Source organism: Ochotona princeps, chromosome 28, assembly GCF_030435755.1.
Source record: "Ochotona princeps isolate mOchPri1 chromosome 28, mOchPri1.hap1, whole genome shotgun sequence".
Classification (NCBI taxonomy): domain Eukaryota; kingdom Metazoa; phylum Chordata; class Mammalia; order Lagomorpha; family Ochotonidae; genus Ochotona; species Ochotona princeps.
This window is the reverse complement of record NC_080859.1, coordinates 21,178,375-21,196,079: the sequence shown is the minus strand read 5'-3', so window position 1 is coordinate 21,196,079 and position 17,705 is coordinate 21,178,375. Positions and strand designations below refer to the sequence as shown.

The window sequence follows — 17,705 nt, the reverse complement described above, 5'->3', positions numbered from 1 at the left end:
AGAGCGATTGAGGAAGCGATTCAAGCAACCTTATTATAAAATAAAAATGTATCCTTCTGCTGCATGACAGGAAATGCAAGAAAGAGAGACAAGCTCATAAAAAAGCATACAGACACACACACACACACACACACACACACACAGAGGAAAGTTTTCAAAAAAGACTGGGACAAGAAAAGAAGTGTTAAATCGTCATGTACAAAAGAAGTAAAAAGACAAAGACTCAAAAAGGATAATTTTTGAAAAACACTTCACATTTATTATATGAATACGTTGCATTTTCTAATTAAACATATTCATCAAACTGTGTGTAATGGCTGGGAAGGGAATCCCTTATGCTCAACATCATAATTTAAAGGGGTATTTCTGATTTTGTGCTGGTGACAATGTTATGAAGACATTTGGCAATGCTACCAGCAGGGTTTCCAGTCTCTTATATTTTACTTGCATGGCACTTGCTATGTTATGCCACGATTTAATGGTATCTAAACATATTCTCATTAATGAAGCTGATTAGAAAAAGACATAATGTAATACAGTTACATTTCTAGACTGATTATCCACTCCTCCTTCTTACTTGTGTTTGGTGAAAATTTCCTGAAATTCAAATCTTTTTTTTTTTTTTTAGGATTTATTTATTTTTATTGCAAAGACAGATGTACAAAGAGGAGAGACAGAGAGAAAGATCTTGTGTCTGCTGGATCACTCCCCAAGTGGCCACCATGGCTGGAGCCATTTCTTCTGTGTTTCCTACTTGGGTATAGGGTCCCAAGGCTTTGGGCCTTTTACTGTGCTGCTTTTGCAGGTTACAAGCAAGGAATTAAATGGGAAGTGGAGCAACTGGGACATGAACTGAAGCCCATATGGGATCTTTGCACATGCAAGGCAAGGACTTTAGCCACTAGGCTACCATGCCAGGCCTAGAAACCCTCCCCACCCCCTTTTTCTTCCCAGTTCTATTTGATACTGACATTGGGTACCAATGTTGATCATCAGTCCTTGACGGTTAATCTTTCAATAGATCATCCAGATATTTGAGAACTTATGGACTTGGCGATTTTTTTCCCTCACAGGATAATCATCTCCTGTGTTTTCATGTACACCTGCTTGTGTGTTCTGCCCTGGAGTGGGTCGACATCAGTGTAAATACTTGGAATATCAAAATATAGCAAGAGAGGCTCATTTACTTTCCAATACACATTTCTCCTGTTGAGCCTGGTTTTCTTCTGTGGCTTCAGGACCTACTCCCAAGTCCCTCCCTCCTGGGGATGGGTAAAGGTCAGGGATGGGCGGAGAGTTGGACCTCTCCTTTCCTGCTCCAAGTGGAGGCTGTGTTAGTGTTATGGGGCATTATGAATGGCGGTTACTGTACCTGAGGGTTGCAAAGCTTGCCCCCTGGATGTGCTAACTGGAGCTTGGTAGGGAAAGGGGAAGGGAGGAAGGATGAGCTGGTGGGGATTGGGGTGAGTGTGGGTTGTGTGAAGGGGCAGTTGGGAGGAGTTCTTTGTGGACGCAGGTGATCAAGGTGGGTCTGAAAGAACCTATTGGGAATGGCAGGTGTCTTTCCCTAAAGTCTTGTCTTATTTCTATCTATCCTTTGAAGGACCCTCATATTGTTCCCCCAGCAGACCTTTAGCTAACTGGTGGTATTTAGATGCACAACCCAAGTAGTATGTGACTTCCCCAAATCTCAAATCCTTGACTGTCTAAATGGCCCAGTCACTTGATTAAGAGGAATTTAAGATGAATAAGTCTGCATACAAATCAAGGTAGCATACAGTTTTATTCCTCTAGGCATGCTTGAGTCAGCAAGAGCCTGAATTTTAAAAATAAAAACTGCTGCCTTGTTTAACACACTCTCTTGTCTAATGAGCCACCAAGCAATTCTTGTCCTCCTGCAAGCCAATGGACATATATCTTTCTGAGACACATGTGTCCAAAGTCAGGATATTGTCTCGGAAACTTGAGCCTGTAGCCTGAGTAGGAGCCCCCATCGGTGCATAATTCCTTCCAGAAGAAGAGAAACCCAGGCTCAAGGCAGCAGCAGCCCAGAGTCCCCAAGGAACACATTGCCATCAATTTTCAGTGTGATTATTTTCCATTATACGCCGTGTGAGGGGCATTTTTGAATGCTTTCTTGCTGTCTTTTCATGTCCCTTCATTTGCTGCACCCCAAGAGATAGTGCAAATTTCCAGGCCACACTCTGCAATAAAAACACAGCGAGTTTGAAGGATACAGCATGAAACTTCCCAGACAGCCAGGAAGTTCTGCTGACGGCACTAAACTTCAGGAGCTTCATCTTGCATCCGGGGCAGGTGTGTTTATTCAGCAAGGCGGAAGCTGGAAATGTTTCCTCAGAGGATGGTTTCTATTTGTCCTGGGAATGGAGAGCTGGGGCGTCTCCCCCTCTGAGCTGCCTTGATCCCTGGTTCTGCCCGTTTTGCATCTCATACCACCTGCTAGGACTGGGTTTGCATTCTGGAAGTCCCTTTCTTCAGGATCCTGGGTCCTGTTGTGGGCCAGTGATGAGTCAGGCAGGGGATCCTTTATGGTCTGTGACCAAATATCAGCCTGTTTGCATCTGGAGCCTGTCCCTGAGTGCACGATGATAGAAATTTACATACATCAGCCCCTGATCTGTAGGTGTAAGGCACCTCTGGGTGTATTCGTAACACATGGGAAAGCTTCCTACCATAATATTCTCATAGATCCAATTTCAGGTTTACTCTATGAAAACCCATCATATTGAGGATACTCCCCTATTCACCTAGACTTGTGAACACTGAGTCCAGACCACTTTGGGGTCATTTAGGAAATCTTTCAGGTACACCATAACCAATGGCGCTCATATGCAAGCATCACCATCAACCTAGAGGGCTCGTTAAACTTGGCTCACCATGCGGTTCCCCAGGAAATTCTCAAGGAGTAGGTCTTAGGTGGGGGCTAATTATTTGCATTTGTAACGAACTCCTGAGTATACCAGGTTCAGCAGTGTACACTCTGTGTTGGTCTGTGTGGGCTGCCACAACTGTGGACTGAGTGGCCCATACAGAGAAGAAATACATGCATTTCTGAATCTGGGGAGCCCAAGATAAAGGTGCAGGCAGATCCCAATTCAGCTGTGGGCCGCCTTCCCACTGGCTTCTCACTGTAATCTCACCTGGTAGAAGAGGCACAGGATCTTTCTGGGGTCTCTTTTAGAAGGACAGACAGCCCTCATTACCCAATAACCTTCCAATGGCCCCGCTTCCTAACATCTTGGAGAATAGACTTTCTATATATGAACCATGGGACACATGGACATTTAAACCATGGCACACTCCCCTTACCCCCACTCCCATTCATGTCCTTCCCAGGATTTCTTAGTGGGACTTATTTGGAAATAGGATCATTGTGAGTGTAAATTAAGTTGAGATCCTACTTGGGTGGGGACAGCCCTCAATCCAATTTGACTAACTTCCTTATAAGAAGGGAAGTTGAGACCAAGGCAGAGGCATTGGGGAGCGTGTTGTGTGAGCAGACATAGAGATGGGAGTGATGTGTTTGCAAGTAAGGGATTGCATATGAGTCTGGCAAGAACACAGACTAAGAGAAAGTCTTGGAGCGCATGCCCTGTTGATACCTGACGTCGGAATGTGAGTTTTCAGACCTCTGATGTCATTCTGTTCTGTCATTTTCAGCTGCCAGCTGTAAGAAACTCACGCTGGAGATATTGTTGATGGGCCTGGAACCACACCCTTCAAACTGCTGCTAGAATAATTAGATCACCTCTTCTTCAACGCTTATTGATCCTTATAATGTCTTGATACATTTTCTTTTTTGAGTCCTTCCTGTGCATCCATCCTCTCTGTGTGATTTGCCAAGAAGAATTTTCACCAGCTCCTGCTTCCTTAATGCCTGCTGTTTCTTGTTCCTGAGCTTTTTACCCCTTATAATCCGTGGGGGCTCTCTTCAGCTATGTTGTGGTAAATGAGATCTCCAATGCCGCCATAATGATCGACAATTGTTACTTCATGTGGTTGGATTTTCATGCAGTCTGGTAAGGGGAAGGCACAGGTAGCAGGAAGCCATCGCAAGAGCCGGTGGGGCGCTTGGGGTGAGAGGGAGGGGATTTGGGCTTCAGGAAGACAAGCATTAAGAGGGATTTGTCTGCCTGCGAATATATGAAGTGTTACCATGCATGGGATGCAGGCAGGCTGCTTCTCATCCCCTCGGAGAAGCCGGCTTAGGAGGAAGAACTTTAAGTGCACAAGAAAGAATTTTTTGAGCTTGAAGGTTTTAAGTCACTGGGATGTCAAGGGAGATGTTTAAGGAAGAGTAGACACCTCTTCATTAAATTTGATTTAAGTGAGGCCCTTCCTGGAGCCGGACAAATGAGCGAGGCGGACTTTGGAGGTGTTCTCTGCTTGTTGAGTCTACAGCCTTGTAAAGGAAGAAAAGTGTCTCCTTGCAGGGGCTGGGGTGGGGCGGAATGGTGCCAATAACCCAAAAAGAAGACACCCCTCTTTGCCTGTATTTCTTTAGGATTTTTCCTGGGATCCTGCAAGACATCCTTTTGTGTTAAGGAGTTAGTTGTTTTTCTTTCTTTTTAATTATCTTGTTGTAAAATAGCTGTGATTAGCATGTAACCCTTCATGGGACACAGTGCAATATTTCAACACATACAGGATGGTGGAATCCGGCCAGTCCAAGTGACTAACCCTTTCATTTCCTTATCTTTTTGAGTTTGAAACCTACCAGCTCAGATGGTTTGTTTTCTTCCCTCTGGTATCGTCTGGTCTTGTTGAGCCCAGTTTGCCCACATGCAGGATGACAGAGGCAGAGTGTGCTTGGTTTCTATGGCTACATAAATCACTGCAAACTTAGCAACTCAGAGAAGAGCACATGTAGCTTACAGTTTGTGTGAGTCAGGAGCCTGGGCACAATTGACCTGAATCCTGTCCCCAAGGCCTCCCCAATAAGGTGTGTGACCCTTCAGGTGCTCATGTTCTTGCCTGTATGAAGCTGTCAGCAATGGTGGTCAGACAACTCATTCCTTTTGAGAATATGACTGAGGTGCCCACTTGATGCTGACTGGCACCATCTAGAAGTCTCTGTAGTTCTCCATTGCGCACAATAGCATCTGCCTTCTTCAAGATCATCAGGAGACTCTCTCTGCTTTATAACCTTGGGTATGATACCCACGGCCTTCCACCCACCCTTTCACATACTCTCACTTGGCTGGAAGCCACACACAAGTTCCACCCCACACTGAAGGGCAGCAGATTGTATGAGGATGTGACAACATATGGGGACATCTTAGGATTTTGCCTCCCACAGGTGTCTGGAAAGAAGATGCTCTGCTCCTATACATCCTAAGACCCAGCTGGCAAGGGGACTAGGGAGGGGCTAGGATCAGGAAGGGTTATACTATATTGTGGAGTTATCTGGTCAAAAAAATACAAAAATGGAACTCCAAGTGGAATGGAACTCCATTTAGGAATGATCCTAATTTTATGTATCAGTTGTGTTCTAAGGCTTAATGCCATAACCAATGGTTGGATTTTAAAGTCATTAATGAATGGCACAATCTTTTCCTTTTACATCTGTTTTTATTGGAAAGGCAGACCTACAGAGAGAAGGAGAGACACAGAGAAAGATCTTCCATTCGCTGGTTCACTCCCCAAGTGGCTGCAATAGCCAGAACTGAGCTGATCTGAAGCCAGTAACCAGGAGCCGGGGCCAGGAGCCAGGAGCCAGGAGCCAGGAGCCAAGAGCCAGGAGCCAGGAGCTTCCCATGCAGGCCTCCCATACAGGTGCACGGTCACAGGCTTTAAGCTGTCCTCCATTGCTTTCTCAGGCCACAGGCAGGGAGCTGGATGGGAAGTGGAACAGCTGGGACATTAACCGATACCCATATGGGATCCTGTCACATAAGTAGGTGAGGATTTAGGCACTAGGCTACTGTGCCGGGCCCTGAATGGCATAATCCTAAAATGAGTGGTTATCTACTTCCCACACTCTTCCCTTGGTACTATAGCATAGAAGGGAGACCTTGGTGCCCAGCTGCTGGGTTCCCATCCTGACTCTGACATTAACTTCTATGATAATACTAGCTTCCTGTGGAGTGGTGGTGAGAATGAAAATACAAGTGTTTCACATAATGCCTGGCACATCTTAAATGCATTCTATGTGCTTGCAATTATTTGAGTTAGGACAACAGATATCACACACCATTCACATGCATGACACTACTGTGGGCATTCTGAGGATTCTGAATGCTGCCTGGCTGGTCACCAGGGCTCTGCTCCTCCATCTTCTCTCAAGGAAGCATATAATCTAAAAAGCAAGGTGGCATTCTTATTGGGGTAAGTTGAAAGGAAGACTGATCTGATGCAATGAAATTATCTGTGAATTTTATTACACTCAAGTAATAAGGATCAGAATGCCAGCTGAAATGTGCCACACATTTACCACACACCAGCAAGGCTGCAGAGTTCTGTGATGTGAGGAGCTGCCTGGGCTGCACAGTACCCCCCAACAAGGTGGCTAGCTGGCCAGTGGAAAAGCCAAGATGGAAAGGAATCAAAGCAATGGGACTCCAGAAGTGTCTTGTCTGTTGTGTTCCATTTTCCCATTTTATTGCTGGCAACTCACCTCTCTACTTCTGCATTGTACCACTATGACAGCAAAAAGAAACTAGATTCCTGCTTGCTTGCTTTAACTGGTGTGGACATCATAATCATAGATAGAGAGAAACATCTCAGGAGATCCACATGCCAAATGTGTACCTGCTATAACTTCCCCACGTTCACCTTTCTCCCTAATGCAGATGTTTCTTCCACATCAGGATCTAGCTTAGCCCTCAGAAGCACTGGGCAGGGCTATCAGGGCCATATGTCTGCAGATGAAGATGATGAGGCTCAAAGGTTGCTAATGAGAAGTAGAACCAGAGTTCAACCTAGGGTCTTTCAGGAAAGACTGCACAGTGCCTGGATGGTGAGGGTAGAAGGGAAGAAAAGAACTGATGTGGCACAGCCCTCAGGCTGGGGAGAGAGAAGGCTTTGGTGTATGTGGGATGCTCTGGGCAGGCAGCAGGGGCTCCGCTCACGCTCACTAACTTGGTGTCTTCTCTGATGGGGTCAACACCAAGTGGTTCAATTCAGCCAAGTATCAACTGCGCTGCAGGAGGGCAAGTCACACCAACTTCAGTACCAACTTCTTCACTTTTTCCCCCCAATAATATAGAGCCTGCCTCATTTAAAGATCAGGTTAGAAAACTTTGGACAGCATTGCGTAGATACTATGCCACCCTATATTTTTCACTTAAATAGATATTCTGGGTATGAAGAGGAGAGAGGTCCAGGCAGTCAGCTGCAGGTGTAGAAAGCCCTGCTGAGGAGCAAACACCACCAGACAGGCTAATGCTTATGGAAGGGAGTGAGCCATCTTGGATCCTGGGAACTCACTCCAGGATGCTCTTTCTATTATTTCTCAGTTCTCTTCTAGACTTAGTAACTGATTCAATGGGAAACTTTTTGGTAAACAGAAGTGTGATCAATACTTTATGGAAAAGAGAGGCCTAGCCAACAGAGAGCTCCTTGTGCTACCTGCTGCTTTCGCTACTTCTGCTGTATCGTTGCTATGAAAATAGGAATAGAACCAGAAGAAAACATGGCGAGTTCAGGTATATCCTGTTTAGAGGAGTTTCTTTGCTGATTTGAGATGTACCTTTGGATGCGTGCAAGGGTTAAGGAGTAAAGGAACCAGGCTGACTGTCCCAGAGTTTTCATCCAGGTACTCCAACATCCTGTGGGGGAAAAAATATTCTCAAGAATAACCAGATGATGGCCTTAGAAGAAATCTACATGTTGTCACATGTGCAATGAAGGTCAGTAGCAGTGACACCAGACCTGGTGGTGGGCAAAGATGGAGACTGGCTGGCTTGCAGAGGGATTTGACTGTGTGCCCAAAGGGTTAAGGGCACAGATCCTGCATGGGTTTGGTATCTATGGCCTTGTAGAACTCATTTAGCCTCTCTTTACCTCAACTTCCTAGAGGAGAGCTCTAACGTTGCTAAGCACACAGCCTCCTGAGGTGATGCCCTGAGACAACACAAAGTCCTTTCAGAGCTCAGTGTGCCGTAAGTCCGCTCCGCACAGAAGACTGGGAGTCAGCAAAACAACAGTCACACCAGTGAAAACCAGGAGGCAGTCAAGCTCTGCTCATACCTTCAATTCCATCTCGTGGGTGTGCCTGCTCGGTGGCAAGAGTTCTCTTCTGCAGGCCCCCTGTGGGTCCAAGTTGTCAGTGGAGCATGTGGTATGGTCCAAGTGTGTCCTGAAAGGTCTTGCAAAGATGTCCATGTTTCTGTCTCCTTGCAGTGGGACTCCGCCTGACTGCGGTGGAGCCGGGGGTCTAGGAACAGTTGAGAGGGTGGGTTCTTTCCAATTGTGAAATCACCATGGCAAGGTCCCCTCTGGCAACCCAGGAACAATGTTCCTTCAGAGCTGGAAACGACTGAATTCTGATCCCATAGATCCCCAAATGTAAATCGGATACAGAACTGAAAAGTTCAAAAGCCAATTTCAGAAGACACCACGCAGGTGGGCTAAGTGAAAGCATTTGATTCTGTCTACTTGGAAACAGCACTTTAGCACTGAAAGCCCTACCACAGGATGGCTACCCGGTAGCAGGAAGATAGTTCTGCAGGGGTGAAGTGAAGGCAGAAGGCGTGAGACGAGTATGAGGGAGGGCCTTGTGCCAGGAGCTTTTCAGGCAGTGGCAAACGGAAATGATCCTCCCTGACTTTCAACAGAGTTGCTTAACTTTTCTCTCCTCAGGCCTGAGAATGGTGTCAGAAGAACAAAAGCTCTTGGGTAACATCTTCCCCCAGTGGCAATGGATCTGTTTGCAAAACTCAGAGTAAACCTTGACACTCTGTGGTTCTGACAGAGATAAACAGTCTCACTCCATTGGAATCATGACTGAAGTCTCCAGGCTTTGCACTTTGGTGCAGGGCAGAGCTGTCACGTGCAAAGATGTGAGCATCCACCTGGCTCTGTGGAGCTCCTCCACAGCCCTGTAATTTGGCAGAAGACCTGGCAGGACGCATTGTTTTCCTGTTGATTTTACAAGACAGTTCCCAACACCTGAATATTATCAGGGTTCTTTGAAGCAACCCTGATTCTGATTAGCATCAATTTACCAGGGATGTGAGATACATCGGAATTCACCCAAATTATTGCGAAACCTTGAGAAGAGCCTGTCCCTGTGAGCATGCCAACTGTGAGTCTTGGAATGTCATTCGCTGCTTGCTTCCCACGGACTCCGGAAAGAAAGCGGCCTCTGCTGCTCACCAAGCGTGTTTGGCGGCCTGGGTGGTAAACACTGGGCAGTCTGGCCTCTGTTCTGACATGCCTTAGGCATTGGTGCAGGTGTTGGGTGGCCCCTGCCTGCTCAGCCAGTGGACTGCAGCCCCCAAAGCCTGATACTGACAAGTGACTCACCATCACAAAACAGAAGGGCCACCCGAATCACCAACATGACATCTTGTGAACAATTCCACCTTGGAAGTTTCACATTTGGGGTACATGGGAACTCCTAGGTGCTCCTAGGTGTGTGTACAGGGACCCTTCTGTGACCAGGGCCAGTACCGACAAGTTCTTTCTTTCTTCTCACAACAAATGTGAGAGGAGCTGGCACTAGCCTTGCTGTTAGATGAGGATGCAGTTAGAGGAGAGTAGGTGGGCTGTGCAGGTGCTAAGTAATAGAGAGGAGAGAGGACAGGGTCTGGCTGCCCCTACGGGGCTTCTGCTGTGGACTCCGGGAGGATTTGTTCTAATGAGGGCAGGAAAAATTGTTGGAGATGCAGCACAAAAATATTCAGATAGAACATACAACACTTAGAAAAAAAGACTAAAAAAAAATTTATTTATTAAAAATGCAGGGACTAGAGAAAGACATCTTCCATCTGCTGCTTCACTCCCCAAATGGCCACAAGAGCTGGGGCTGGACCAGACCAAAGGCAGGAGTTAAATTGGCATCACTCTTGTGGGTGGAAGGGGCGCAAACACTTATGTCATCTTCTATTGCCTTCCAGACGCATGAGCTGAGAGCTGGATTGGAAGCCCAGCCGCAGGACTGGAACCAGCGCCCTGATATGGGATGCTGATGGGGGAAGCTGCAAGCAGCAGCTTAACATGCTGCGTTGTTGTATTACTGTCCAGCTCTGAATGTCAGGAGCATATTCCAACGATGAAATGCCTCGACTCAGAGCCCACCTGTTTCTTCCAAATCTTGTTTCCTTTTACCTGTAATGGGTTTAAGTGAGCTAATCCAGCAAGGACAGTGTTAAGAATAGGAAGCAACCTCTCAGTAGTAACTGTGTTGCTCTTATTATTGTTTTGATCATTGTTTTATGGTGACTTTCAAAAACATCCTTTTCGAGAATACAAAGTGAGCTTCTTGGGCCACTAAAATACCAGGATTAATTTCTTGCATCCCGAAAAAAAAAAAAAAAAAAACAGAGCAAGGCATACCACACAGTTGTTCTATCATAGCATGTTTTTTTTTTTTTTAGTAGACCTGTACTGTGGCTCAACAGGCTAATTTCCACCTGCATGTGCCGGCATCCCACATGGGAGCCAGTTCTAGTCCTGGCTGCTCCATTTCCCAGCTCCCTGTTTGTGGCCTGGGAAAGAAGCTGAGGATACAAGAGGTTCTTGGACCCTGAACTCACATGGGAGACCCAAATGAAACTCCTGGCTTTGAATTGACTAAGCTCCAGGTATTGCAGATATTTGGAGATCGAAGGTCTCTCTTTCTCTGTCTATTCTTCTCTCTGTAAATCTGTATTTCAAATAAAAATAAATATTTGGGAAAAATATTTTTTCTTGAAAAAGGAAAAAAATCCCCAAGTGCTGACTCTGCCAATCATCATTCAAAATCGATTGAAGCCGGGGCTGTGCTCAGTGCTTTCAGTCTGCAGCTGGAATGTTTTGCAGCAGGGGACTTTAAAAATTATTAATTATTTTCGATGATTTTTACATAGTTGATTAGGGTGATTAGGGTCAAGGGCTACAGGAAGGTGGGTGAGATCACCATTCCCATGTTCTCTTTTTTTCCTTCCTGTATCTGGAAGAAGGGGGGCAGATGGGAGAGAAGTCACATCTAGCCTTCCTAATGCTTCTGCACCCTGGGATGGAGGACAGCCACCTGACACCACCCCAGGGTCCCGGATGTGGGGTATGCTCTGTGGGTTCTGCTCATGAGGTTTCGTTAGTTCAACAGTTCCGGATTACTGCCGATCTTGCCACTCCAAGCACTATGAAATTTCTCCAGAATCCACTGGTTGATGCCATCCACCTTAAGAGTCTCCTTTTGCCCAGTCATTCACTGCCAACACTGTTTTCTGTTCTCAGTTGTAGTACCAGATGTCCTCTGCAGGCTCCAATGTACTGCCATATCCTCCATGTGCACCTGGATATGCTGTCCACTGTGACAGGGGACTTTAATTGTCCACTGCATCCTGGGACCGGGTTCATTTAGTGTTCAGGAGAGCTACCTTAATTATGAAGAACTGGGTAAAGCTGCTTCCGGCAATGTTGGTATCCCATATGGACAACCGTTTGAGTCCTGACTGCTCCACTTTCAATCTAGTTCCTTCCAATCCAGAGGATAGATAAGTACATGGGCCCCTGCACCCACAAAGGATACCCAGAAAAAGCTCCTGTCTTCCAGCTTTGGAATAATCCAACTCGGGCCATTGTGGCTGTTTGTGGGGGTGAACCCATGGATGGAAGAGCTCTCTGTATCTCTCTGTCCCTATAATTCTGCCTTTCAATAATTAAATCTTAATATACAAACAAGCAACTTATGAAAAACACACTGGTCACAGATGGGATCAGGCAGCCCTTTGCCATCTGGGTCCAGAGGCTGTTTGACAGCCCTCCTCCGGCCCCTCTCCTGGCATTTGAATACCTCCAGTGCTGAGCTTTTCAATGCCTTCATTTGACACCTACACTGCTCTCCCTGGCTCTATAGCTTCCACTTTCTTTCTCTTGACTCATTTAACACTCTCAACCCACTAGCAGCATCTGCACACTGGCCTAGTCCTGCCTTCTTGGTGACATGGAGACCACCCCACCCTTTCCCAGGAGATGGAGATATCTCTGAACTCCAGAATTTAGGGAGTTGACCCAGTCATTCCTTTTCATAATTTGTTTTCTGGGGCAAAATGCTCCAGTATTGGAAGACAAGTCTTTGTATTGTGCTGGGAACAATGCACTTTCTGTGTGGACTGTTTTTTTGGACACGAGCAACCAGCATTGCCTAACAGTTTTGTACAAACATGTTCTAGTGGGGTTAAGTATGAGATTTGGTCATTTTAGCCCAAGGCTGGACTGGCCATATTTCAGGCTTGAAACTGAATCACATCTGTTGCCTGGCTTATTTGTTTTGCTTCCTATATATGAGATGTTTTTTTCTGTTTTCTGATAGCAAGAGGGCCTGATACTTTTTGTCTATTACCATATTCAAGATAGGATTTTTACGTTCTCTCCAATGTCTTTGAAACTTAGGCAATGTACAAATCTGCAAAACCACTCGTCTCGAAGGTTGAAATAACTTATGAGAGGAGATTCGCTCCGGTGTTCTTTTTGCCCTTCATAATGTTTTTCACCTCTGTAATCACTTCCTTTTTGGAATGGAGGAATAGACTAATGAGATCATTTAATGATGATGTTTAAGTCTGAGTGCTATGCCGTGGGATGATCCCAGTTTAGAGACAGACACAGGAAAAGCCTGGAGGAGTCGGAAATCGAGGCCCTGGTTGGGGCTCTTCCTCACCCTGGCATTGCCCCCACCCACCCATGCTGCTTCACTAGTTCTCTAAGATCCACTCCAGTCTTCTCCTTGAGTTCCTCTCTGCCATTTGGTGGCAGCTTTGGATTTGCATGAGAGGAAATGGCAATTCACAGATGCAGTAGTACTTGACCTTCTGTCCTCCCATGAAAGTCTGTTCGGCTATTTGGCGAGACATTCTGACATTCAGCCTGTCACCTATATTAGTTAGACATTTCTTCAGGGACCTACAGTGCCACTTGTGCCTTGTCTTAACTTAAGCAAGACTGCACACAATGGGATCACTACTCTAGGTGTTAACCTTGTGCTTGCTTTGCTCCGTGACAGATTCCATTTGGTGTTTTGGGTTTGGTTGTGTAGACTTCACGAGTGAGGGGGATGCCAAGATGACCACATAAGATGGGGAAATATACAGTTAGCTGGAATGAGGCCAAGCCTAAAGGTGAGGGTGACTCTGGTGGCAGAGGCCAGGCAATGGGGAAGGTTGGGAGGCAGAGGATTAACCAATTTTAAGGGTTTTTTTTCCCAAAGATTTGTTCATTTAGTGTTATTGGAAAGGCATATTTACAGAAAGAAGGAGAGGGAGAAGAGAGAAATCTTCCGTCTACTGGTTCACTTTCCAAGTGCCCACAATTGTTGGAGCTGAGCTGATCTGAAGCCAGGAGCCAGGAGATTCTTCCAGGTCTTCCACATGGGTGCAGGGTCCCAAGTCTTTAGGCCATCCTCGACTGCTTTCCCAGGCCACAAGCAGGAGGCTAGATGTGAAGTGGAGTGGCTGGGATAGGAACCAGTGTCCATATGAGATGCTGGCATTGGCAGATGGAGGATTAGGCAACTGAACCGTCAAACCCACCCAGAGATAGAGGAGAGAGCGGAGACCAAAAGCCACAATGGAAAAGACAAAGTCTGAGTAATGTCTTCCATCCCTCTCCTTCCATCTGAAAGGAAGGTCCCTGGAGCTTTTACTCTGTCACCTGATCAAGGGTGACAGAAAAATCACCTCAGAGGACATTGCAAGACAGCAGGCAGTCCTGTGTGCTGCTTGGAAATCCATATAGGTAACATTTCAATGGTTATACCTTATCTGTTTTTTTAACTGGATATTTACATGCCCTTTATTTTTTATTTTAATTTTTCCCCATGAAGGGGTGCACCATTCCTGGAGGTACTGAAATGCTAGGTTGATACATGGAGTGGACAGAACAAGCTCCTATTCCAACTCCCTGCTCCCCAAACCCATTTAATATGTTGTTCTTTGATAGAGGACATATCAGATATCAAACTGATAAGAAAAGATATTACACTTGATCTTAGCCAAATGGCTTAGAAGCTATTTACAAGCACTTTAAAAGAGACGATTGGCAGAGCTAACTCTTATCTGTAACTTTGGAATTTTGTGTTGTTTCAACCTATGTGTAAAACTTCTCTTTTTTGTTCTATGAACAGACTCTCTCCTGTCACACCCCCATCTCCACTGGGTGAGAAGTGTTTTTGTCATATTTTCATGTCAATGACTTTAGAATAAATTAGAAGTCCTAAACTCAGGTTCTAAACTTGTCCTTCCTAAAGAGTTTTCCTCATCATGCACATAACCATGAAGAGCATGTCAGAGCCAGCTCTGTCATTTGGCACCTGCCGCACCCAGTGGAAAGGCTTGGTGAATTGGTGCCAAGTGTCCAAGCTGCAGACGTGGGTGAAGTGTCTGGGCGGGTGCCTGTCTAGCTGTTCGGCCACGGGAGCTGGTTGGGGGCCCTAAAACTCTGCTGTGTGAGGATCATGTCTTGAGCAAATGCTCAAGCAGGTGGTCCAAGAGCACACTGGGCGGGGTGCTGGGATTTGGAATGAAGAACACTGAAATTGGTAGTAACTAAGGATTAGACTCTGAGCAGAGTGAACCAGGCAGTAACCCCATAGACAGAGCTTTTCTGCACTGTGCACAATGCCATTCTATCTGATCTGATTAAGCACGCTTTGCACCTCTTCTAATAGAAGTTTAAAGTTACATTAAAAAAATCTGCTTCGTAAGACTTGAAATTTATGGCAGTTTTTCCCCCTCTCCAACAGCTTGTCTCATGCCATCTAATTTGCTTTGGTTCAGCTCTTCGTTTTCTAGAAAGGTGTTTTGAGTCCTTTAACTCACAACAATTCATTGTAGCCATTTATGCTTTAGCTCTCAATTATAGAATACACAGTTCTTGAGTAAAGGGGCCATGTGGCCCATTTCCTGCATAGCTCTTGCATGAATATAATAGTCAGGTTTTTTTTTGGTTATCACAACTAGCAGACCTGTGAGGTGCTTCTTTGAAAGGAAGATTCCTTTCGGTTTACAGTGTTGGAATGGTGGATATCCAACAGGTGTCCTGTGGCGGCAGATACTTGTTAGGGGGAGGGCTTCTTGGTGATCCAGGAAGCAGAGATAGGCAGGAAGCAATCTTGGTTCATTTAGTCAAGCATCTTTCAGGAAGCGTTTCCCAAGGACATGTTCCCAGTGGCTTAGAGATCTCCCTCTGGCCCATATACCGTAATGTGACCAAATCTCTACCCTTGAACTACTAACCATTGACATAGGTTTTGGAGCCTGTACCCCCAATACATGGGTCTTTGTGGGACACATCTAAACTATCATCCACGCCATAGCAACGAGGGTGGAGAGATACAAGATCTTACATCTCTTCAGAGACTTATGTGGTGGGATATGCCATGTAGGAACAATTGATTGTTCAAGCCTAGAATGTGGGCCTAAACAGAGAGAGGCTCAATCAATGAACATGGTAATTGGACATCTGTTAAGTGTAGGGCACACTCTCACGTGGGGAGGGATCTGCTAAGAAACAGATTTCTGCTCTGAGTTTCTAATTTTGTGATCTTGTGTCAGTTTGTGTCAGCTGTAACAATAACAAAACCCCATAAACTAGGTAACTGGTAGACAACAGAAACTTATTTCTCACAGTACTGGAAGATTGTAGGTACAAGGTGAAGATGCTGACACATCAGAGAGACCCATGATGGGGGAGGAGAGAAATAAATTTCCATGAGGTCTCTTTGGTAAATTTTTAATTCCGCTGCTGAGAACTGTGCCCTGCTGGCCACATCCCCTTCCTAAAGGTCTCATCTTTGAATACTCACACTTGATCTTAGCCAAAAGGCCAAGAAGCGATTCATCTTTGAATATTCTTGTGCTGGGGATGAAGTTAAACATGTGGATGGGACTACACATATTCAAACCATAGCATTCATTAAGGGGCAAGAGTCACACTGCAGAGTAATTGATGGCAATGCATTTCTGACATGGAGAATTGGCCTCACATTTTGGATTTGCCATTGATGTGCAGTCTTGGGATTTTCTTTCACAAAATGAGAATAGAATATACAGGTGATCAATGAGATAATGTCTAGCACAGGGCATAGTGACTCACAAAGAGTTAAGAATCAGTAAATGATAGTTAGCTTAAAGGTGGTTGGGACCTGGCGTGATAGCCTAGTTCCTAAATCCTTATGTTGTATCCGCCAGGATCTCATATGGGTGTTGGTTCATATGCTAGCTGCTCTACTTCCTTGGTTCCAGATGGGACATAGGTGTATCCTGGAAATGTGGATGTGTCAATATTTGCAAGACGGCAAAAATTCCAGCTCATCCTACATCAATAGTACAGACACACACCATCAAAATACTAGGGAAAAATACACACCAAATGAGGGTTGTTTCTGAATGGTGGGATTGAGTGTGTTTAATTTTGCTCTTTGAACTAACAGTCATTTATATTTGCCACAAGCATGCCATGCAAACCACTTCAAACCTCATTTCTCTTTCTCACAACTATGTGTATGTGAGCATACCCATCCAAGTTGAACTTGGCTTTGTAGGCTTTGTCTTCAAACTGCAGCTTGGGTTCAGATCAGTGAGCCAGTCAGGGCACATGCTTGTGGCAGTGGTACAAGTGCCAGGGGCAAGTGGAAACCCATGCATGTTATCTCTTATGGCTCTGACTTGGGATTGGCACATTGTCCTCTCTACCCATAGGTCCGAGCCCGAGTCAACTGGGGAGGGAAACAGATTGTGCTTTTAGTGGGAGGATTTTCAGCCATGCAAAGGGCATGAAAGTATCATAGTGAACTGTGGGAACCATAAAGCAAACTGCGGTAGTGTAGACATTTTCTGACTTTCCTCGTAATCTATTAAAAAAAACAACCACCCGCTGTACTAGGTAACGTGTAAGTCCTCAGAAAGACGGGCAATGCACTAGACAGGGAGATGTGGTTTGTGCTCCATGCTTATCTGGCTCATCTCTGGGGTCTCCTGGTTTTGGGGGGGGGGGGTCATCCCTGTTTGTATCACGTTGGGCACTTTTTCCACCAGTGTGTTCCAGATACACTTGGGAGGAACTCATTTTCCGATTTGGGAAGCCTTGTAGACCTTGTTTGCCCTTACCAAAAGTCTCCCGACTTGTGTTGTAAAAGGTCATGCATCTCGGGAAAATGACCTGGAGGGAGTGACATTTTCTGGGGAAATAGAAAGTCATGTGCAAGAATAGCAGCCAGACTCTTCTCCTTACCTGAGCCCAGGGCTTTTTGTACTGTTCTATGCCTTTCACGTGGAGCCTTGAAGTGCAAGCTAGGACTTCGGGTTACACAGTGTGAACACAATTGCAACCCTTGTGTTCTGATCACAAAGCCATGACTCTAATGCATGATTTTGGGTTCATTCTCTTTTGTTTCCCATCTTATTGCATCAAGAACACCATCAGGGTAATGAAAGACAAGTTGATTTCTGCCTCTGTGGCTTCCGGTTCCAACACTGAAATTTAGTTCTCTAGAGAGAACCCAACAGACCTTTTCGGGTGTTCAGTAAATCTTCCTTCAG

General features: G+C 45.5%; 1 non-coding gene across 1 annotated transcript; it reads right to left on the bottom strand.

The window, feature by feature from the left end:
- Nucleotides 1-13,987: 13,987 nt before the first annotated feature.
- On the bottom strand, nucleotides 13,988-14,178 carry LOC118760364 (U2 spliceosomal RNA). The gene has a single exon (XR_004996740.1). It is a non-coding gene; the product is annotated as a U2 spliceosomal RNA (small nuclear RNA).
- Between the last annotated feature and the right edge of the window lie 3,527 nt (nucleotides 14,179-17,705).